A 24,122-nucleotide genomic window follows, 5' to 3' on the forward strand; every position below is an offset into this window, starting at 1 on the left:
AATGCCTCATTTTTCAACATCGAGAATGCAGCACCAAATTTGAAAAACTATGAGATAATTGGCTGGATACACAAGGCTTGTGTTCCTTGGATTGGGTATCAAATAGACTTCTGTTAGAATAGTATAAGTATAATTTTTAAGGTACATATATTAGGTTATAAAGTATTTTTATCACACTTTGTACCTAAGCTTCGGTTAGCTTGTGTCCAGAAAATGAACATAATGTGAAGATTCAAGAAGAGAAAATTCATATAGGAGACTCTGTATATCATATACATCATACTGTTGTAATGATTGAAATAAAATTCACAGTTTACAAAGTATTTTTCTGATTTAAAAAACAAACGTGTTAAAAGTCAACAATCTTTGTGAGGTGCACTTACTTTTTTCAAATTAATGTAAATGGATATGTCAATAATGGACACTGATAGAAGTCATCAGACTGCTCTAACTGCTTATGAGAAAAGACAGCTTGGTCTGTTAAAGGAAGTTGAAAAATAAAATACTTACTGCCTGGATCACCAAGTGAAAATAATGGAAAAAAGCCTAAAAATGAAACTAATGCAACCACCACATCTAAGAATTGCTCATCTACAACATGCTGAGTAGGAGCAAGCACATACTGAAAAAAATATAGGATCTGTTGCTGCATCCACAGAGGAGGGATCCACCATTCCTGTAACCGGACCAGCTTTATCCCCTTCTGGATTGAGGATCCATGAGCTCTAGATGCACACTGCGTTTATGTGTCTTACTTCTGGTGAGTGCGTTTTTCAGCCGTTTCCACACGGATCACCAATTCTGAATCCTCATTTGTCACTGGACACGTACATATCACCAAGACTTTCAGTGGACTTATATCTGTATTATCACTACTTTTAGCGCTGCACTTATTTTATGTTATTCCATTTTAAGTACATATTGGTTGCTTAGAGTGCTTAGCCGCTTTCAGGATTAGCGCTCACTGTTGTTTTTTTCTGTTGGATATGTCAATAGCCTGACGACAATTCTATTTAGAATTAACTTATAGCTAGGCTGTAGGTATTTACGTATTGTATATATTCTCAACAAGCAGCAAATAAACTTTAATACAAGCTCTCGATGACTTATGTATCTGCAGACACTGTGGAGCAATTCTTTCCCAAAGTTCACAGTAGATGCACTGAAGTCACATTCTTCTTCCTCTTACATCAGTGATTCAGCAGCCTTCTAATCTTTTAAATAAACACAGAGCAGTTGCGCTGGGAGACATGAGCCAAGCATAACAAAGACACAAATGACTTGAGTGCTATTGATGTGGATAAATGGCTCCAAAGTGGCTACAGTTACAGAGATCACCTAGGGCTTCTTGCAAACAGGCACGGATCTAGCCTGTCTGATGTGGAAGTGCAATAAAAAATGTCAGGGGGGGCAGAGAATGGTAGGTCAGCAAGGCAGTGTACAGGGGTCAGCAAGGCGGGGCACAGGGGTCAGCAGAACTGATGATAGGGGGCAGCAGAGCTGAGGACAGGGGTCACAATTGGCAGGGCAGAGGACAGGAGTCACTGCAGGCAGGGCAGAGGACCAGAGGATATAGATCACGTTTGGCAGGGCAGAGAACAAGGGTCACTGCTGGCAGAGCACTCAGCAGAGCTCCTTCTCCCATCCCTGCACTGCACACAGCCTGGGCAAAGGTAGCAGAGCTCCTCCTCCCCACAAAGATATATGTGGCTTTGGGTGGGACAACTAAAATCTGGGCGGGCATAGCCCACCCCAGCACCCTACTAGATTTGGCCTTGCTTGCAAAGCTTATTTACTGCTGGTTAAGAATATGTAACTATTTAAATGTCCAATGCTAAAGCCCTGGTTAAAAGCTCACAGTATAGCATTCCTACATTCAGATTCTAAACACAGATATTATAGGGCTTCTTATAAAAACTGTGTGGTGCAGGGGCGGACTGACCATTTGGAAAGGAGGGACGGGGTCAGTAGCGGGCCCCATGAGATGCCCCTAGTACCTTTTTAATAGGCTTTTTTGAGTTTGGGCAAGGACACAGGGGCCCCATGATCCCCTATTGCCCGGGGGCCCCATGAGTTGTCAGTCCACCCCTGGTTTGGTGTGACAGTATATGCAATATATGCTTTACTTTGGGATAATTGTACTGTTATTGGATGTAGGGTCTTCACATGTCTTGAAGATTCTATTGGCAGCTTGATAATGTCACCATAAAGGGCATAAATAATACCGAGTGGCAACAGGCCTGGACTGCAGTGGTGGATTGCTGGTCTTCACACCAAGAAGAAGTCCGCTGCAGCGGGTTTCTTGAGTACAAATTATAAGAATGATTTTAACCACTTCAAGTCCGGACACTTTCACCCCCTTCCTGTGCAATCCAATTTTCAGCTTTCAGTGCTGTCACACTTTGAATGACAATTGCGCAGTCATGCAACACTGTACCCATATGAATCTTTTAGCATTTTTTTGAGACAGATAAAACTTTATTTTGGTGGTATTTATTCACCACTGAGATTTTTATTTTTTGCTATATAAATGAAAAAGTCCAGACATTTTGAAAAAAAAAAGTGCTTTTCTTATAAAATTTAGCAAATAAATAATCTTTCTTCATAAATCTTGGCCAAAATTTATTCAGTTATCTTTTTAGTAAAAAAAAAAAACCCAAATTAGTTTATAACCAAAAATTATAATTTTTCAAACTTTTCTTTACATTTTTAATTTTTTATATTATTATTTATGTTTTTTTTTTAAACATACTGTCACCCTAGGAGTACAGTGTCACCATAGTGACACTGTAAAACTTCTTTTGGGGGGTGATGAAGAATTTTTCTTTTGTTTTACACTGATTGCTTTTACACCCATAAAGGCAGTAAAATCAATCATTTCTCCATTCTTGGAGCCATTGAGAAATACTGTGCGAGCTGTGATTGGTCACAGCTTGTCACATGGTACAAGGCTGTTGTGAATAGCCTTGTACCATGTGACCTCTGTGATCATTCACAAATTTCACAAGTAGTAAGCAATGATGTCAGCAAGTGACATCTTGTTTACTACTATTCATGTGATCACTGGCCAATCAGTGATCACATGATCGGGACCTCACACAGAGGTCCCATACAGTGATTGGACACAACGGCCACCAAATCGTGGAGCGCGCACAGGCAGGTTAGCGGGAGAACATTTATAAATGACCATCCACTCCTGCACTGCTCCCGTCCAGCCGTTTATATACATGGGCCAGACAGGAAGTGCTTAAAGATGTTTAAAAAGAAAAAAAATTAGGATGGGACAAGTTTTAGTAGGTAAGATGTCCTTAAATTATATCTAAAAGGGCCCATTTACACATGGTGCATCACTTTTCAGAGGGCATTTGACAGGTAGGGATCATGCATTATGTCACCTACTCACTGCCTCTTTTAACCCCTAAAAACCTGTACCACTGTGTCGCAACCACATTCTTTCCATAAAATTGTGGGGCATTTGCATCACGGGCCCATTCAGTTGAATGAGCTGTGTTCAGTAGGTGGTACTGCCTGTATGCTTGTGTCTCCTGCCCCTCACTGTTGCCTTTGTAGCTTAAGGGGTAGCAATCAGTGGCTCAATTGCAAGTGTAATTGAGGGCTAAGTCAGCTATGGTGTAAACAAAGGGGGCATTTTTATTCATTTTTCTTTTTTATGTATTCCAAGGCTGATCCAAATCTTTTTTAAAATCCTAGCAATATGCATTCCACTGCATTGGGACCATAGTGTATGCAAAAAGTACAATGTACATCTTTACATGATTATCAACTATAGTGGTTAGCTCAGATCAATTTTTCTGATCTTTTACACTGAAGGAAAGACTGAAGAAAAGACCCCCATCAATCATCTCATGTGGCATTTTAAAAAGGCCATAGCACAATGCATAGCAACTAAACAAAATTTAATATGAGGACTGTCTTAGAAGAAAACCTTGTAGTTCTTTATTGCTGGAACTTTTCCCATTTTCTACATAGGCAATTCTGTGGAAAATAATAAAAATCCATGTTCCTTTTACCTTCATTCCATTTACTAAGGCACACTTAACAGTATTTAAATATCTATTTGTAATAATTATGCTCTGGACTAAACATTTCATACGAAAAAATTAATTTAAAACATTTATGAAATATTTCCTATGAATATTTTATTTTTACATTTCCAGCCAGTAGGTGAACCTTTAGACTTCATTCATATGTTTGTCTGTCTTTTATTAGCTGTGCTGTTGAAAAAGGCAAGTTGTTTACAGAGCTCAATAGCTCAGACCAAATCACTTACACCCCCCCCCCCCTTCCCCCTGTCTGCTCTCTGCATGTGACTTCATACAAATGACCAGCTGGAGAGAGGCAGTCTGACAGAAAACATCTATTGTGATCTCTTTTTAGAAAATCTATAATATTCCATGACAGAAGTCATGGGGCACCCTGGGTTAATTGTTAATACATAATATAAAGATTTTATAAAAATATTTTACAATGATACAAAACACATCAGTTTTAAAACACAGGCACTTAAAAATGTAATATAATGCTGACCCAAAACATTATGATTTACTTTTAATTATGATTAGCCTATAAATACTGATTTATTATTATTATACAGTATTTATATAGCGCCAATAGTTTGCTCAGCGCTGTACATTACAATGGGAGACAGTACACGAGACAGTACAGTAACAATACAATTCGATACACGAGGGGTTAGAGGGCCCTGCTCTTTGGAGCTTACAATCTAGGAGGGAGGGGATAGTGGTACAGGAGGAAATAGCTGTGGGGGATGGAGTGGTAGGAAGAGTGGAGGAGATCGGCAATTAGTTGAGGGCGGGGTCGGCTTCCCTGAAGAGATGGGTTTTCAGGGGGTGCCGAAAGGAGAGGAGAGTAGGTAATAGTCTGATGGATTGGGTTAGGGAGTTTCAGAGGATGGGGGAAGCCCTGGAGAAGTCCTGGAGACGGGCATGGGAGGAGGAGACCAGGGAACTAGAGAGTAGGAAGTCTTGTGAGGAGCGGAGAGTGCGTTTTGGGTGGTATAAGGATATCAGGTCGGTGATGTAGTTTGGGGCAGTGTTATGAACAGCTTTGATTTATTAACGTACTTTTAGGCACAGTATATACATTAGTCTTACAGATACAATGACTCTGTTCCCAGGAGAAAGCCTCAAAAAATGGTGTGTTTTGTTTGTGGGTGTATACTGTTGTGAAAATAAATAAATAACTGTGTACGACCAAACATCATAATATATTATCTGGATGCCCAATGCAGTTTGAATAGATGGATCGCTGCTTTGCTATTTAATCTGTTTAAATACCCATTTTCCTTCCGTCAATGATCAGGTGAGCTTTGCTAGTTTTTTTTTCTTTTTTTTTTAAATGATCTGGAGCCTGTATGAATATTCCAAAGAAATGCCACAGGAAAAACAGGCACATTTAGTGAACCGAGAAAAATAATTATATTAGATTGCTTACAAGATATTGTATAGCTGGTGGATATCTACAGAATCTCAATATGAAAAGAGTAAGATTAGACTACAGAGAACATGCGTCTGATTAAGAGCCTGTGGCCAGCAAAGCATGACAGTTCCATCACTGCTGGCAGAATGCAATGGAGGGAAGGAAAAAAAAAAAAAAGAAAAAAGAAAACAACGAGGCGAGCAGAAGGGATTGCTGCTGTTCCTAAGTCTAGACAGTAAAACATAGTCGCTGCAAACCAACAATCACAGTGAGTAGTGTGGAATGATTTTGCCTTATAGTTACAGAATACCGTCTTCCTAATGTCACCGTTTTACATAACAATCTCTTCAGTGCACATCCTGGCAAGACGGATGCAAGAAGTGTATTATGTACTGCCTTAATATGTTATTTACCAAGGCTTTTAAAATGCAGGCGAAAAGTAATCTGATTTTCATTTCATCTATGCATTTGTAGAATTTAAAGAAATTAATTATGGCACATTTTAAAGGGGTAGGATCAGAGTTATTGTAAACCTTAAATAGCAATGTGAATTGTTATACTTGAAAGTAAGATTTAATTTTTTTTTGCTTGCTGGTAAGCAAAAATGTTGTTTTATATTAACTATGACTGGCTTACATAAGAATAAATAATATATAAATATATGTAATAATATAAATTATAAATATATTATTTTGTATTTATTTATCAGGTTATTGTTTTTTAAACATTATAAAATAAAAAGGACACATTTAAATAAAATGGTAATACTGAAGTCTAGAGATTGACACTACACATTTTTAAATAATATTTGTTTTTTATTAATTCATTTAAACAGTTTTATTTCATTACACAAAATGACTCAGAAGGACCTCCAAGGTCAAATGAGCTTAGCTTTTCTTGCACTAACTGTGGCCTTTGACCTTGAAAATGAACCTATAATATAGACATCTGTACACATGACTTGCTAAAATTAATTGCAGACTTAATTATGAACACCCTCTGTACTTCTAGCTTCAGGCAGGAGTGGTTCATTGGGCACCTACCCCCTTCTAACAAGCAGTTATTGAACATACTAACAACAATCAGACTTAATTATATAATGAGCTATTGAGGGAAGACAATATTCATCAGAAATGCAAGAAGAAGGGGATGCATCTTTTGTTTTGTATAATTAGTTGACAGACACCTCCAGGCAGTGTTTAGTAATTGAACTTAAGGCCATGTGGATTTGTGTTTTTCCCCAAAACGAATAATTGTTCTTTTTCTGCTGTATTAAAATTATTTTTGTACACAGAAACAAATATGTCTTGTTTAAGATGTTAGAATGTTAGAGAATGTATTTAAAATATTGAGTTTGTATTGTTTCAAATTATTTTAAATTGATAAGCAATTCTCTAAATGCCCATTGAGAACTTAGCATCTTGGTGCGTTGTGCTAATACATATGTGTTAACATGCAACTTTTCCGTCTCATTCAAATGCACTAGCGCTACGCTCATAACCACAACACATTGTACCAGAGAGCTGTCATTAGTACAAGTGTTACTATAAAATTCTTTACATCTCTACAACAGATATGTAAAATTAAAACAAAACTACTAGCTGAATTAGATACAATAAATAAACATCCATTAAGGGCCACACCTTCTCAATTCCCAAAATTATTATAGCTCTTTGTACATAATGTAATAAAAACAACTGCAAATCCTTGTACTTAACATTTGCTGAAGTATTCCAATGCAAAGTTATGTCGGAAAGTGTCCACTTTTTAAAAGGAAACCCACAAAGCCACAAAGAAAGGCTTAAATGGCTATATGTAGCCCAAAAATCAGCAACATTTGTCCATAAAATAGCAAAACAAAACCCCCAATAGTAAAAATGGCAATATATCCATTTTATCAATATTAATAATCTATATCATTCATTGATCTGTGCAGTACAATGCTACTAACTGTTGTCCATTGTGAATATGCCCTGTTTAAAACTACACTGTGAGGACATTTACTAAAACTGGAGCAGTCAGAATCTGGTGCAGCTATGCATGGTAGCCAATCATCTTCTAACTTCCGCTTGTTCAATTAAGTTTTGGTAATAAAAACTGGAAGCTGATTCTGATTTTTATGCAGAGCTGCACCAGATTTTGCATGCTCCAGTTTTAGTAAATCAACCCTTTTTTTTGTAACTAGTTCATTACATGTGTACAAGTATCCTTTCCTAATCCATGCATCCGTAAAGAGTAATTAGCTATACTGCTATTCTAGATTCTATTAGAGAGATTTTCCCTCACTTCTTGTTTCTCTAGACAAAAGTGTAAGAAAATCTGTAATAGTGACACAAACAGTAATAAAATCCTGGCAGGGATTCTATTGTTTTCCTACTCTAATTAAAGAAAAATTTTTTTTTGTCTGTCTTGATATTGGAGATCTACCCTCACTTCATGTCCACAGGACAGGAAGCAAGGGGCAATCTCTATAATGGCCTCCCAGATTGTAAAATTGGACAGGTTCTAAATCTTCCCTGCTCTATTCAAAAAATATATACATACATTTTACCTTCTGTATTAGGCTATTATGGGGAACACTATAAAATGCTTTGTTTATACATTAAATCAGTTGCATGTCCAACATCCTGATCTGAAGTTATCTCTTCCTAAAAACAGATCATGGTTAGACATGTAATAGGATGGGTAATCAGCCAAATGCTCAGAGATAATTGTAACTTGCAGTTTACTAAAGAAGTACAAAACTGGAAAAAACAAAAAAGGTTCAGAATGGCAAAGATCATGCATATACTGTAGAAAATACAAAACAGACTATGAAAGCTGGACAAACTCTTTATGGCATTGTTTATGTGGCTAAGTATGGGTAATGTATGACTGTATAGCATAGTCTTTATAAGATTCTATAGCAACAGAGCACAGTGGCTGGGGGCAGTGGTGAAATGGTTAGCACTTCCACCTGGCAGTACTAGGGACATCGGTTGGAATTCCAACCATGGCACCACCTGCCTGGAGTTTGCATGTTCTCCCTTTGCCTGTGTGGGTTTCCTCCAGGCACTCCAGTTTCCTCTCACACTCCAAAGACATGCTGGTAGGTTAATTGGATCCTGTCTAAATTGGCCCTAGGATGTGTATGTATGAGTTTGAGTTAGGGACCTTAGATTGCACACCCCTTGAGGGTTAGGGACTGATGTGAATGTACAATATATATGTAAAGCGCTGCGTAAATTGATGGCGCTATATAAGTACCTGAAATAAATAATAAACAGAGAGTCTAGCTGAGAACTGCTACTGCAGTAAAGCAGTTCAGAACAATACCAGTTACTTGCGCTTATCCTCATAAACAGTGTCCCTTTTAGTGAGGTGTAGGGTAGCTTTGGTAAAACAAGTGAGGCCCAAGGACCCAAGGAGACCACCCCACAGGAACTAAAGTACTCTTGTACTGGGAAGGTGCTCCCCACAGTAATTGTGTCTTCCAGAGAATCTGCCCACTATTAGCTTCCTGCTTGGCTGCCCACATGTCAGTTCTGACAGTGGAGGACCTCACATCTGGCTGCAAATCCTTTGCTCAGCTACCTCTACCTCATCAGGTGTAGCCTGTCTGAGCTGCTGCAGGACTGAAACAACCTATATTTCATAAACCTGTGCTGATTTTCTGTTAGATCTCTGCAGTAAATTTTTGCATATCACCTGTGACGGACTCCTCACACCCCAACTGGATATCTCCGCAAAGAAGCTGCTTCCCATGCTCTGAAACTTGAGGCAAGTGATTATAGCTGTAGCTACCCCAAAGAACTAAATAATACTAATTTTTGCTTTATTGGAGAAACACACTGAATTTGTACAGAAAACCATCAGATAAGAGCTTATCACATTATCATAGACAATGCCCACCCCAGACAGTCCGACGCTCACATACAGTCAGGTCCATACTTATTGGGACATCGACACAATTCTAACATTTTTGGCTCTATACACCACCACAATGGATTTGAAATTAAACAAACAAGATGTGCTTTAACTGCAGATTGTCAGCTTTAATTTGAGGGTATTTACATCCAAATGAGGTGAACGGTGTAGGAATTACAACAGTTTGCATATGTGCCTCCCACTTGTTAAGGGACCAAAAGTAATGGGACAGAATAATAATCATATATCAAACTTTCACGTTTTAATACTTGGTTGCAAATCCTTTGCAGTCAATTACAGCCTGAAGTCTGGAACGCATAGACATCACCAGACGCTGGGTTTCATCCCTGGTGTTGCTCTGCCAGGCCTCTACTGCAACTGTCTTCAGTTCTTGCTTGTTCTTGGGGCATTTTCCCTTCAGGCTTGTCTTCAGCAAGTGAAATGCCTGCTCGGATTCAGGTCAGGTGATTGACTTGGCCATTGCATAACATTCCACTTCTTTCCCTTAAAAAACTCTTTGGTTGCTTTTGCAGTATGCTTTGGGTCATTGTCCATCTGCACTGTGAAGCGGCGTCCAATGAGTTCTGAAGCATTTGGCTGAATATGAACAGATAATATTGCCCGAAACACTTCAGAATTCATCCTGCTGCTTTTGTCAGCAGTCACATCATCAATAAATACAAGAGAACCAGTTCCATTGGCAGCCATATATGCCCACGCCATGACACTACCACCACCATGCTTCACTGATGAGGTATGCTTAGGATCATGAGCAGTTCCTTTCCTTCTCCATACTCTTCTCTTCCCATCACTCTGGTACAAGTTGATCTTGGTCTCATCTGTCCATAGGACAGATGTTGTTCCAGAACTGTGAAGGCTTTTTTAGATGTTGTTTGGCAAACTCTAATTTGGCCTTCCTGTTTTTGAGGCTCACCAATGGTTTACATCTTGTGGTGAACCCTCTGTATTAAAATGAATGGCACCTGAACACGCGATCGTGCGTTTTCACACTTTTACAGCGTGTTTCCAAATCGCGGGCAGAGTCATTTAAAGGTTACTTTCCTAAAGTTCATAGTTTTTATTTAGGTTCTGCACACTGTGCTTGCATCAATGGGCAAATGCAGCTTGCTTTTTTCATAAGTTTAAGATGCTTCTGAGATCAGTTAGAAAAATAGTAGTGATAGGTGAATTTGTTGAGGTTTGATTTATCAAGAGTTCGGTTCTTTGTGCTTGTTTTATTGTCATATGAAGCAATGCAAGTAGAACAAGGTGAGTGGCCATCCAGAATATCTCTTTTATATCTACCAAGAGTTCAGTGCTTGCCTGAAATTTGGTGAACCTGAACTTAGGGGTGAATCCCAAAAAGCCTAAGCGTGGATGAATCTGGTGAAATTCTGGCCAATTTTAGGACTAATAGGCAAACTACTGTCAAAAAAGCATGGCAAGCTGGGCACTGCCATGTGGGACATATAACAATAAAAAATAGATCTTTAAAATACTATACAGTGGGAGTTGGTATGTAGTGTTATGGAACAGTCTCAGTGATAGTATACACTGGCAGCACATACACTATTTTGCCAAAAATATTAGGACACCCCTCCAAATAATTGGATTCAGGTGTTCCAATCACCTCCATGGCCACAGGTGCATAAAATCAAGCGATGTGGAAGTGGATAACCCAAATACTATTGCACTTAGGGATGGACTCTGTGTCATAGGGATCACACAAACAATGTCTTGGACTGTGCACGCCTTACAAAAGTACTAATAGAAAAAAACAAAACAGAGGGCGCACTGGCTGATGCGTTTCGAGGACTAGCCTCTTCCTCAGAGCCTGAGTTAGTCCTCAAAACAAAACAGCTATTTTAGATGTCCATCATTCTCATCACCATTCAGAAACGAAGTGCAAATTGGACAGAGCGGTCTCATATGATGTGCTTATATTCATGTACTTTTTTGAGTAGAATACTTTCTTTTAATTTAATAAACATATTTTTAAAGGTAATGCACAAGGTCAGTGCACCCTCTGTTTTGTTTTTCTCTATTAGCATAAAATCAAGCACCTTGGCATGCAGACTGCTTTTACAAACATTTTTGAAAGAATGGGTTACTCTCAGGAGCTTAGTGAATTCAAGCATGGTACTGTGATAGGTTGCCACCTGTATAATAAGTCCATCCGTGAAATGTCCTTGCTACTAAATATTCCACGGTCAACTGTTGGTGGTATAACAAAGTGGAAGCAACTGGGAACAATGAGAACTCAGCCACGAAGTGGTAGACCATGTATAATGACAGAGCGGGGTCAACGCATGCTGAAGCACACAGTACACAAAAGTTCCTAGATTGTAAGCTCGAAAGAGCAGGACCCTCAATCCCCTCATGTTTTGCATTGTATTGGTATTGTTCTGTCACATGTTCTGTCCCCCTTTGTAATGTACAGCGCTGAGTGAACTATTGGCGCTTTATAAATACTGTATAATAATAATAATAACTGTCTGCAGAGTCAATAGCTAAAGACCTGAAAACTTCATGTGGCCTTCAGATTAGCACAACAACAGTGCATAGAGAGCTTCATGGAATGGGTTTCCATGGCTGAGCAGCTGCATCCAAGCCTTACATCACCAAGTGCAATGAAAAGCGTTGAATGCACTTGTGGACTCTAGAGCAGTGGTGACATGGTGACGTGCTCTCTGGAGTGACGAATCATGCTTCTCTGTCTGGCAAATCCGATGGCCGTGTCTGGGTTTGGCTGTTGCCAGGAGAATGGTACTTGCCTGACTGCATAGTGTCAAGTGTAAACTTTGGAGGAGGGGGGAATTTTGGTGTGTGGTTGTTTTTCAGGGGATGGGCTTGGCCCCTTAGTTCCAGTGAAGGGAACTCTTAAGGCGTCAGCATACCAAGACATTTTGGATAATTTCATGCTCCCAACTTTGTGGGAACAGTTTGGGGATGGCCTTTTCCTGTTCCAACATGACTGAGCACCAATGCACAAAGCAAGGTCCCTAAAGACATGGATGAGCGAGTTTGGGATGGAGGAACTTGACTGGCCTGCACAGGGTCCTGACCTCAACCCAATAGAACACCTTTGGGATGAATTAGAGCGGAGACTGCAAACCAGGCCTTCCTGTCTGACATCAGTGCCTGACCTCACAAATGCGCTTCTGGAGGAATGGTCAAACACTCCCATAGACACACTCCTAAACCTTTAAACCTGTGGACAGCTTTCCCAGAAGAGTTGAAGCTGTTATAGCTGCAAAGAGTGGGCCATTAAAGTTCATGTACGTGTAAAAAGAGGCTATACTTTTGGCAATATAGTGTATTTGGCTGTGCAATTGTTTTTCTCCTTTGCAATTAGCTTGACTTACATACAACAGCAGCATAGCAATCTGATTTATTTCAGTATGAAATTATTTTTTCAGGTAGCTTTAGCAGTGGCAAATGTTCGATCATGAAACGGTAATAGTCCAGCTTTGTCCGCCGAATGAAAATTAGCTGGCAGATTGTTGTAAATATCCCTGTTCTCACTGATACAAAACTATCCTGCCACTGGCCAATTTCTATTAAGCTCTCATTAAGAATTAAGAGACCACAGAAAATACAGCAAATCAAACTGACCAGCAGCTGGACATTTTTAATGAGGGAAAATTTGCCAAAATGTACTAGGGAAAAAAAGTACAGGAAGGTGTTTTACTACATGAATTATGAGACTGTAGATGGCATAGCAGTTTAAATTGGTCAGCATCAGGACAAATTCAAATAGCAAGGATAGGCCTAAATTTACTAGAGACAAAATGCACAGGCTGGGAATTTACTACAGGAATTAAGATACTGCAAATGATACAGAAGTATAAAATTGGCCAGTAGCACAGAATTTTATCAGGAAAGGTAGACCAAACATTACAAGGGACAAAGAGCACAGTCAGGTTTTTTTACTTTGTAAAGCAACTTTATTGAAACAAAAACAACAAGGGTACAACATAAAACATATATATAACAAAAAAAAGGGGAAAGGGGGGCAGCCAGGTTTTTTTACAACAAGCATTAGTAGATCACAAATAATACAGTAGTGAAAAAACTGACCAACACCTGGACAGTTTTATTGAGTAAGACTAGGCTCAAAGAGACAAAGAACACAGGCTGGGATTTTACTACAGGAATTAAGATATTGCAGAGGATAGAACACTGTAAAATTGGCCAGAACTAAGATAGTTTTACTTAGTAGGGATAGTAGACTTATATGGTATATGCCTGAATTTTATTTTATCTACGGGGAAGGGGGGTTACAGTAAATGAATGGTACAATATAAGGTGGTTTGGATGCACACTGTTCTTGCAATTAGTTTTTTCCTTTCAAACAATGTAACAGCAAGTTGCCAACAAGATGCAGCTCCAAGAACAGATGGCCAGTAACAAGTGAATGCTCCAACTTGAGCATCCATACTTAAAAAAAGGCCCTATCAATATACCCCCAAAGTAAAAAAAAAACCCAAAATACCAACCCCTGAAACAAAAAATGTTTTTTTAAAAGGCAAAGCCTTACAGAAAACAATTATTGCTATGGATGGGACAGAAACAGTGATGACCACTGATTGCCGAAAGAGCAAACAATCAGAATTAAAGTACAGTTTTCCTGATTATAGTCTCTTATAGTCTCTCCATATGCAGTTTGTTAGCTTTCCCTACATTTTATAGTGAAGGGGCTGGCTTAATCAAATGCTGCCTTATTGGCTCTTCTAAACCTGATGGCTATGTTTCAGAGATGAAAGTCCCGTACACATGGGTTGAATAGTGGTTCAACAGAAACCGGCCCATATGTACACCAACCTGCCCGACAGAAGCCGTCTGATAAGCCAGCTTCTATAAAATGGGCAGGCTGGAAAACTAGCATCTGATCGGCATCCGATCATTGCTGGCAGCCAATGGCTGCGAGTGTTGATCAGTGTGTTCTGGCAGAACACAGAACTCAGAACACAATAGCTCAGTGGGGAGATTGTTGTACTAACTTTCATAGTTAGTATCGTGAGCTCCTCACTAGCTTTTCAGTTTCTTTTCATTCAGCCCACTGGGTTGAACCAGGAAAATCTGATAGTGTGTACCCAGTCTAAGCAGTGCATTATAAAGTTCCCTAGGCAAATCTGTACATAGCTTCACCTGGACCATGAATCACAGATCTGCAAGATATGGTTCAAACCCATTGTAGTGGCAAATGACAACCTTGTCCATAATTGACAAGGTCAGTTGACTAGCCACTGACCTGCTTGTAACCTATATTTGACCAGCTCCAAGCAGCTGTAGCATTCCCACAGGCTTGTATGGAAATAGAAACAGTACTGAAATGAACAAAAGCCCTGCAACACAGGCACTTAAATAGATTACACTAGGAGGTACTTAAATGCCCTCTATTTTCTCTCTAATTACCAGATTTATAAGTCACTAAAGCTTTGCAGGAAGTTCTGGTGCAAGATCAAATTAAATTTTGATCTTTATCTCTTACTCTGTTCATGCCTGCTCACTGAAAATACCCCTTATTTTTCTTAAATCCTACCAAAATGTACTGTATGTTCTTCAGTGTGGGAAAGCAAACTAATTCCTAACCCCCACCTCACCTTGACTTGTTTTTCTTTCTTGTAGCATCCTACTATTTAGATTTTACGATGTGACTGATAAAGATATTATATTTTTATGGTATTTATGACATGTACCCAGCTATTATCTACTTGTATGAAGTTTTTGATTGACACGGGGTTGGTATTTTTTACCGTCTTAACTTATTCAGGAAAAGCATGCTACACCTCTTTCCTGTACAGGCAAATTTTCAGTTTTCAGTGTTGTGATAGTTTGACAGACAATTACTCCACCATGCAACCCTTTACCCAAATGAGCTTTTTATCATTTTTCCAGAGAGATTCTTTTGGTGGTAGTTAATAAATACTCTTTTTATTTTTCACTATACAGCATTTTTTTAAATCCCCTATTTTCTAGTATAAATCCCCACACCAATATTACAAAATGGTGTGAGGACCCTTACCAGACCCTTATCTGAGCATGCAGCCTGGCACGCAAAAAGAGGGGGGCAAGCATGCACACTCCTCCTCCAACCCCCCCCCCCCGCCGTCCATACCAGACAACATACTCTCAACATGGGGGGTTCTCCAGAACCTTAGCCCAGTGGTTGTGTGGGTGCAGGGGGGGGGTGACTTATCGAATTCTGCTAGACCCCTTTAACAAGGGGATCCCAGTCCCCCATGTGAAATACTCTTTCACCAAGAAAAGTCAAGTAAAATAAATACACACAATGTTTTAGTCCTGTATTTAAAAAAGTCCATCCATCATCAATCACGTCATCCAATGATGTAGGTCCACATCAATCATGAGGAACGTTGACTGTCGAACCACACAAAAACAAAATGCTGCCCACCGAACCAAACTGCACCCGTTGCTTGCCAGCTCTGAATGACAGCTCTGCTTCCCTCCCACCACTGCTGATGTAAACAAAGGGGCAGGGGCACATATATGGCAAATTATGTCATGAGGGTTGGAGTCACAACTGAGTATTGAGGGCATGCACAGGCATAAAAACATGTATGGGTAGATCCACCTGCTCTAGTAAGGGTGCCATTTACGCATTTAATTACAATGACTGAACATAAGGAATTTAATGTGGTGTATAAAAAAAAGTGGTGAATATAAACTATTTTAGTGCGGCACACTTTATAGTTATTTTTATTTATAGTTATTTATATGTCCATCATTGTCAAATGTATTATACTCTTTAGTGTAACAGAAAACATTCCTAGTCATAGTAATTATACTGTATATCAAGAAATGGCACAGAGATTATGCGTCATCAATCCTACACTGAAATTATCCTATTACAATTATGTTGATTATAATTATAGTCAACAACATGTCACCATTGCCAACTATAATTCAATCCATACATACATTTAAGCCAAAAATCTAAAACAAGTAGGCTTTTCAGTTGCATACTTACAACTATCATTGAGACGCTTGCTCAAGGCATTTCTAGTAGTGACTAAAAGTTGGAGGCTGTACAGGCTCTGTGTCCACACTGCCCCCTTTCCCCAGTGCAGTCAGTCAAAACTGGTCTTTGTCCAATTTTGTTGGATAGCGGTTGAAGAGGCTAGCTGTCTGACAACGCTGCTTAGAAACCACAGCACTGATTTTAACAGGGACAAGTGCTTCTGTGCACAGGGTCGCCTGGGAGATTTAGCAAGTCGCATTTAGCTTCTGGTAAGACTTCTTTCACCACTTGCCCTCCTGAGGATTTACTCCCCTTCCTGACCAGGCCATTTTTTGCATTAAGGCGCTGTGTTACTTTAGCTGACAATTGCGCAGTCATGCAACGCTGCACCCAAATAAAATTTACGTTCTTTTTTCCCCATGAAATGAGCTTTCTTTCAGTGGTATTTGATCGCCTGTATGGTTTTAATTTTTTTGCGCTATAAAAAAAGACAAAAAAACTATATTTTTTACTTTTTGCTATTAAACATGTCAAGTAAAAAAATTTTAAAAAATCAGATTTCGTCATAAGTTTAGGCCAAAATGTATTCTGAGACATGTCTTCGCTAAAAATCCCAATACGTGTAAATTAATTGGTTTATGTGAAAGTTATAGCATTTACAAATGGCGGTATATATTATACTGGGATTTTAAAAACATTTTTTACTAGTAATGGCGGCGATCAGCGACTTATAGCGAGACTGTGGTGGGCATTCTGACACTGAGGGGAACTGACCTGGTGTCACTGACATCCCCAGTGACACCAATACAGTGATCAGTGCTAATAAAAAGCACTGACACTGTGCAGGAAGGGGTTAACATGTGGGGCGATCAAAGGGTTAACTGTGTGCTGTTTTACACTGTGTCCTATGTTAGTGCTTCACTGTGAGCACACTGCTTTGCATGGCTGTGCTGTGCACAACCATGCAAAGCAGTGTGCATGAGCTGACAGGGAGGAGAACTGTTTTGTTTACTAACAGTTCTCCCCCTCATCAGAGATTCTCGGCAATCACCGGGCGCCGGAGAGTAATCACTGGCTGGGACCTGGAGATTGACAGCCGCGGCAGCGGACGACGGCACGGGTAGGGCGTACACGTGCCTCGCGCATGCCACCTACCCAAAAATGCTAAATCACATGTGTGTATATATATATATGTTGGCAGCACAGTGGCTAAATGGTTAGCACTTCCGCCTGGCAGTACTAGGGTCGTTGGTTCGAATCCCAACCACGGCACCACCTGCCTGGAGTTTGCATGTTCTCTTTTTGCCTGTGTGGGTTTCCTCCCACACTCCAAAGACATGCTGGTAGGTTAATTGGCACCTGTCTAAATTTGCCCTAATATGTGTATGTATGAGTGCAAGTCAAGGACCTTAGATTGTACACCCCTTGAGGGTTAGGGACTGATGTGAATGTACAATATATATGTAAAGCACTGTGTAAATTGATGGCGCTATGTAAGTACCTGAAATAAATAAATAAATATAAACACACACACACACATGATTTTGCGCACCCGTGCCGCCCTGTAGCAGTATATCTGCTATAGGGCAGACAAGAAGCTGTTAAACCTTTTTTTATGCTGAAAGTCTTTGCTTAAACAATGGGCTTTTGATTCAGGAGTGGTATTTGGGGTTTCATTCCTTTTGTTTGTGTTTTATTTTTATCTTATTCTAAATTTGGGGTGCTTAAAGAACATCTGTTGTTACTGTCCACCTGTTTTTATAAGCTGCCTGTTTGTTCGGAGCATGTTGATGCATGATATGAATAGAAAAAAACAAGTGCAATGTTTACCTAAACCACCTCAGATTATATCACTCACATTCAACACACTGCCCATCGTCATAGATTAAATAAAAGTTAGGCATACACCAGGTGGGCCTAGTATTCATATGTAAAACTGTCTTTCTGCTGGTCAATTTTATTCTACTGTATTCTCTACAGTATCTTAATTCTTGTAGTAAAACTCCAGTCTATGACATTTTCCCCTAGTAAATTTGAGCATGCTGCTGGCCAGTTTTACACTTCTATGTCCTCTGTGATCCTCTTCCTGTATTTTTGGGCAATTTTCCCCTCAAATCATCACAAAAGACCCTCTTTTCTGTATAGTCCCCCATGGTGGTACCTTGCTTCCCATACTTCCCTTGTTTAATTTTCCAATTAGCCCTACAAATGACCAGAATTTAACAATAATTAACCTCTGTAGACTTTGCCTCTAATGCCGGCCATAGATGGGTCGAAAATCGGATGATTTTTCATCCGAAAAAAAAATCAGCCGATTTTCACAGTTAGTGGGTTAATTGGTCAGCCATTTTTCGGGTTTTTGCACAGTTTTTTTATCGGTCATGCTGGAAAATTTGTGGCCATTTTGGATGATCTGCCGATTTTCCCGGCAATGATGGGCAAATCAGCTGATTGTTTTACAGATAAAAAATCTGCGCATGAGCCATGACCTGCAAGGTTGCCAGCATTCTTTTTAATGTAAATGCACACACACACACACATGTATATAATAGCAGTGTGTTGAAAAAAGTGAATAAAGCTCAAAATCCTTCTAATAGCTTTTATTTCCATACACACAAATGCATTGGGAACACTACACATTCTATTCCAAATCAAAACATGAAGAAAAATATATCAAATTTGTGTTGTTCCTCTAACAAAATTGAAGAAAAGTGAATATTAGACTGTTCAAAAAAATAGCAGTGTTTGTGTTCTTCTTTACAAACTCAAACATTCACTATATGAACTGAAAAATGTTTGAAGATTTTGCTTTCCTTTGAATCACTTAATATTTAGTTGTATAAGCACTGTTTCTGAGAACTGCTGTACATCTGTGTTGCATGGAGTCAACCAACTGCTGGCACCTGTGAACAGGTATTCCAGCCCAGGATGATTGGACTACATTCCAAAGTTCTTCTCTATTTCTTGGTTTTGCCTCAGAAACTGCATTTTTGATGTCACCCCACAAGTTTTCTATTGGATTAAGATCCGGAGATTGGGCTGGCCACTCCATAACGTCAATCTTGTTGGTCTGGAACCAAGATGTTGCACGTTCACTGGTGTGTTTGGGGTCGTTGTCTTGTTGGAACACCCATTTCAAGGGCATTTCCTCTTCAGCATAAAGCAGAATGACCTCTTCAAGTATTCTGATGTATTCAAACTGATCCATGATCCCTGGTATGCGATAAATAGGCTCAACACCGTAGTATGAGAAACATCCCCATATCATGATGCTTGCGCAGCCATGCTTCACTGTCTTCACAGTGTATTGTGGCTTGAATTCAGTGTTTGGGGGTCGTCTGACAAACTGTCTCTGGCCACTAGACCCAAAAAGAACAATCTTACTTTCATCAGTCCACAAAATGTTGCGCCATTTCTCTTTAGGCCAGTCAATGTGCTCTTTTGCATATTGTAACCTCTTCAGCACGTCTTTTTTTCAACAGTGGGACTTTGCGGGGGCTTCTTGCAGATAGCTTGGCTTCACATAGGCGTCTTCTAATTGTAACAGTACTCACAGGTAACTTTAGACCTTCTTTGATCTTCCTGGAGCTGATTGTTCTTGCCATTTTGGCTATTTTTCTATGCATTCGAATGGTAGTTTTTCGCTTTCTTCCACAACTTTCAGGTTTTGGTTGCCATTTTAGAGCATTTGCGATCATTTTACCTGAGCAGCCTATCATTTTCTGCACTTCTTTATATGTTTTCCCCTCTCCAATCAACTTTTAATCAAGTTACGCTGTTCTTCTGAACAATGTCTGGAACGACCCATTTTCCTCAGAATTTCAGAGAGAAATGCACTGTAATCAGCATGTACAACAATTGCTGCCTTCCTTCCTTAAATAAGGGCAATAATTGCCACCTGTTTTTCAAAGAATGAATGACCTCACTAATAGAACTCCACACTGCTATTATTTTGAACATGTCCCTTTCAATTAGTGATTCAATGACACAGGATCAGCAGCGTGCATGTCATGACTGTTGGGTCTGTTGGATTTATATTACACCTGCTGGTAAATTATTCGCCATGTAGAAATATAATTTCTACCAAAAACAGTGATTGATCAAGTTAGTGATCTCTGACTGCTATTATTTTGAACACAACTATATATATATATATATATATATATATATATACAGTATATATAGTTTTTGAAAGTCCAAAATTAAATTGTATTCCTAGAAAAGGTAATGAGGTTCTAAAAAGGTACTTTAAAATTTTCTATTTTCCAAGCAAAGATAGGTTTATAGGAGTAGAAAAAAAACTGTTGTTTCAGAAGATGTCCTGCAGATGTCCTGAGAATAATAATAATAAGTCCGCTATTATATTTTATATGAAAAAGTATTGCGGTTGCAACAAATGTATCCATTTGTATCCATATAAAACATAATGTATTTGTATTGCTGTCACATTGTATGGTGTGCTCCCCTGTCTCTGTCAAACTGGTTTCTTGTCCCATTCTTTTGTGAGCATTGGTGGCAGCATCGGCAAGGGCACCGACCGATTTTTTATTTATCGGCCAGCAATTCGGCCGATAAATGGCCTGTCTATGGCCTGCATTAGTTTCTGTTTGCTGAGTACTAAGCAAGATTTTCCAAACTTTTGGCGAATTAAACCTGGACAGATTTACATATCGCTAATTGTCTGGATAGCTTTGACATGTGGCTATGAAAATGTGTCAAAAACTGGTCATAAATGTTAGCTTCAACACCGTTACCCAGATAAAGTCATTTTACTGCAATTGAGTAAGATTTTCAGTGATCTGTATGCATTTCTTTTCTCTTTGCAGGTCTTGGTGTTCAACATGAAGTACTGTTTGCCTTCTCATGTCATGTGGTTCCCTCAATAAAGGACTAATTATATTACAGACCCCAAAACATTTTGGAAAGTGTGAAAAACCTTAATTTGAAATTTGGACAAAATTTTGGTTATTCGGCGGTTCGGATATATCTGAACTTCCGAATTACTTCCGAACAGTAGTGAATTTAAACAAATCCCAACTGATAAAACAAAGTTTTGTCTGAAATTCAAATCTAATTCAAAAACAACATTAGATTCGAAATGTAAATATATTGCTGACTGTTGCTGATTTCCTTCAAAGACTATGTGTATTAGTGTTAGAATTTAGCTGTCTTACAAAATTTGAATTTTGAAAAGAATAAAATAGAATAGAAAATAATAGATTAAAACAAAACATAAAACAGAAAATAAAAGAATAGAATAAAATTTAATAGAAAACAGAGGAAAAGAATAGAAATGAACAGAATAGAGTGGAAAAGAATAGAATAGATAAGAAAAGAATAGACTAGAATAGAAAGAATATAGCCGTCTTCCAAAGTTCAAATTTAGAAAAGAATAGAATAGAATAAAACAGAATAGAAGAGAATATAAAAGCATAGAGTAAAACAGACCAGAATAGAATTGAAAGTAAAAGAATAGAATAAAATAAAATAGCAAGTAAAGGAATAGAATAGAAAAAAATAGAATGTAATAAAATAGAAAGAATATAGCTGATGTCCGAAATTCAACTTTTGAAAAGAAAAGAATAGAACAAAACAGAATAAAAAAGAAAAGACTAGAGTAAAACAAAACGGAATAGAATAGAAAATACTAGCATAGAATAAAATAGAACAGAAAATAAAGCAATAGACTAGAATAGAAAAAACTGATTAGAATAAAAAATAGAATAGAATAAAATAGAAAGAATTAGCTGTCTTCCGAAATTCGACTTTTGAAAAGAATAGAATAAAAAAATAGAGTAAAACAGAATATAATAGAAAATAAAAGAATAGAAAAAAATTACAATAGAAAATAAAGTGATAGAATAGAAAAAAATTGAATAGAAAACAATAGAAATAATAGATTAAAACAGAGTAGAATAAAATAGAAATAATATAGCTGTCTTCCAAAATTAGAATTTCGGATTTTGAATAGAATAGAACCAGCTATTCTTTACAATGAATTTGGGTTCATTCAATATTTTTGATTCAAATTTGATTCAACTTAGATTCGAATACTTCGAATCCACTGGAAAAATTAGAATCCGGTTGAAAACAAAACTAAACTAAACAAATTTTGTTACAAATGCAACAAAATGAAATTAGTAACTTAACGAATCGATTTGAAACTAAACAAAACAAATGTTTACATTCTGCACATGTCTAGATGATTCATGTAGCATTTACGTCCTGGAATTCATCTGCCTTTAGCTCAAGCAAGCTGGCAGGGGGGGGGTGCTTAGCTCCTGAAGACTCCTGGGATGTTTGACATCATTTGCCTAGGCCATAAACCAGGACGTAACTGAAGAAATGTAAAGAAAAAAGTTTAAAACAAGTAAATATGATAGACTTTCCTATCTATTTGCCAATGCTAGCAGCATAAGGATTAGAAATAGTCAGTGCTGAGTTGACTGAAAGAGTGAAGTTCCGCTGTCTGGTAAAAGTGACAGTGACAAAGGTTAGGACAAACTATAACACTACCAAAGGAAGTGGGAAGTTGCAGCAACAGCTTTTTTTAAATATATATTTATAAATGTAGTTACAGTTATATTGAAGATAGCCCTATTCCTAGGCCTCCTCCCCCCGCCTTAATACTTACCTATCCCAGATTCCTAACTATATTGCTCAGTGGCTTGACAAAATCTTCCACATGCGGTCTGCATTTTTATTTCAATAGATTTTGCTGGAAGGAGCTTTAATCTAAACTAACTCTCCATAGGAATGTATGATACATGCCCCAACCAGGAAGATTTGGAGAAGTGGCTATGCAATCTATTCGGTAATATCTCTCTGGACCCAGGAAAGCTGAGTATAAGGCTCCATGCCAGGGGCGGACTGACAACTCATGGGGCCCCTGGGCAATAGGGGATCATGGGGCTCCTGTGTCCTTGCCCAAACTCAAAAAAGCGTATGAAAATGGTACCAGGGGCATCTCATGGGGCCCCCTACTGACCCCGGGCCCTCGGGCAGTGCCCAGTTTCCAAATGGTCAGTCCTGCTCCATGCACACTGGGCATTTTAATAACACTGGTAGCGTTAGCTGTGTAAAGTCACATTAAAAAAACATGTTTTTCAGCGTTTTTAGCATGTTTGCATTAGCGTTTAGCCGTGTTTTGCAGCGTTTTTATGCATTTGCAGTTTTTAACATTTTTTTTGTGATTTTTTTATCCCCAAAAAAGATTTTTTTTTGCTCAAGAAAAGTCCAAAAACGCCAGTTTGCTGTGTTTTTTTCAGCGCTAGGCTCCATGTACAGCGGACACTTCACAACAATGGAAACTGACTGCTGGAAAATGTATGTTAAAAAAGTCTGTTTAGCTGAGCTTGCATACCGTGTTTATACGCGTTTATGAGCGTTTGCCTTTAGAAGCGTTTTTTTTAAAGATAACCCCAGGAGACCTTCCAAAATGCCCAGAATGCACTGAAAAACAGTAAAAAATGAACTATTTCAGACATTTTGAGAAAAATAGAGAGAGCAGAAGCCATGTTTACACGTTTTTACAAGCGTTTGGCATTTGAAACGCTGATAAAATTTACTCCTGCTCCTGCTAAAAAAACGCTAATTACAGCTTATATGTGCATGGACACATAGGATAACATGCGTTGGAGTTTACTGGCTGTAGAAAAAAAACGCCAAAAGCCAAAAACAGCAGCTGTAAAAACGTCCAGTGTACCTGAGCACTAAAACTGAAAAGGAGGTTGGGGGTGGAGGGACTGCAATATAAGTGCAATTGTACCAA

The 24,122-nt window shown here is 38.6% G+C and overlaps 1 long non-coding RNA gene across 1 annotated transcript; it reads left to right on the forward strand.

Annotated features, from left to right (window-relative positions):
- Nucleotides 1-5,396: 5,396 nt before the first annotated feature.
- LOC149445587 (uncharacterized) lies at nt 5,397-21,265 on the forward strand. Its single transcript, XR_016306382.1, has 2 exons — nt 5,397-5,728; nt 21,178-21,265. It is a non-coding gene; the product is annotated as an uncharacterized LOC149445587 (long non-coding RNA).
- The last annotated feature ends 2,857 nt before the right edge of the window (nt 21,266-24,122 follow it).

The sequence above is a fragment of the Staurois parvus genome, unplaced genomic scaffold (genome assembly GCF_062004578.1).
Source record: "Staurois parvus isolate SC_StPar_1 unplaced genomic scaffold, SC_StPar_1.0 ptg000717l, whole genome shotgun sequence".
Taxonomy (NCBI): domain Eukaryota; kingdom Metazoa; phylum Chordata; class Amphibia; order Anura; family Ranidae; genus Staurois; species Staurois parvus.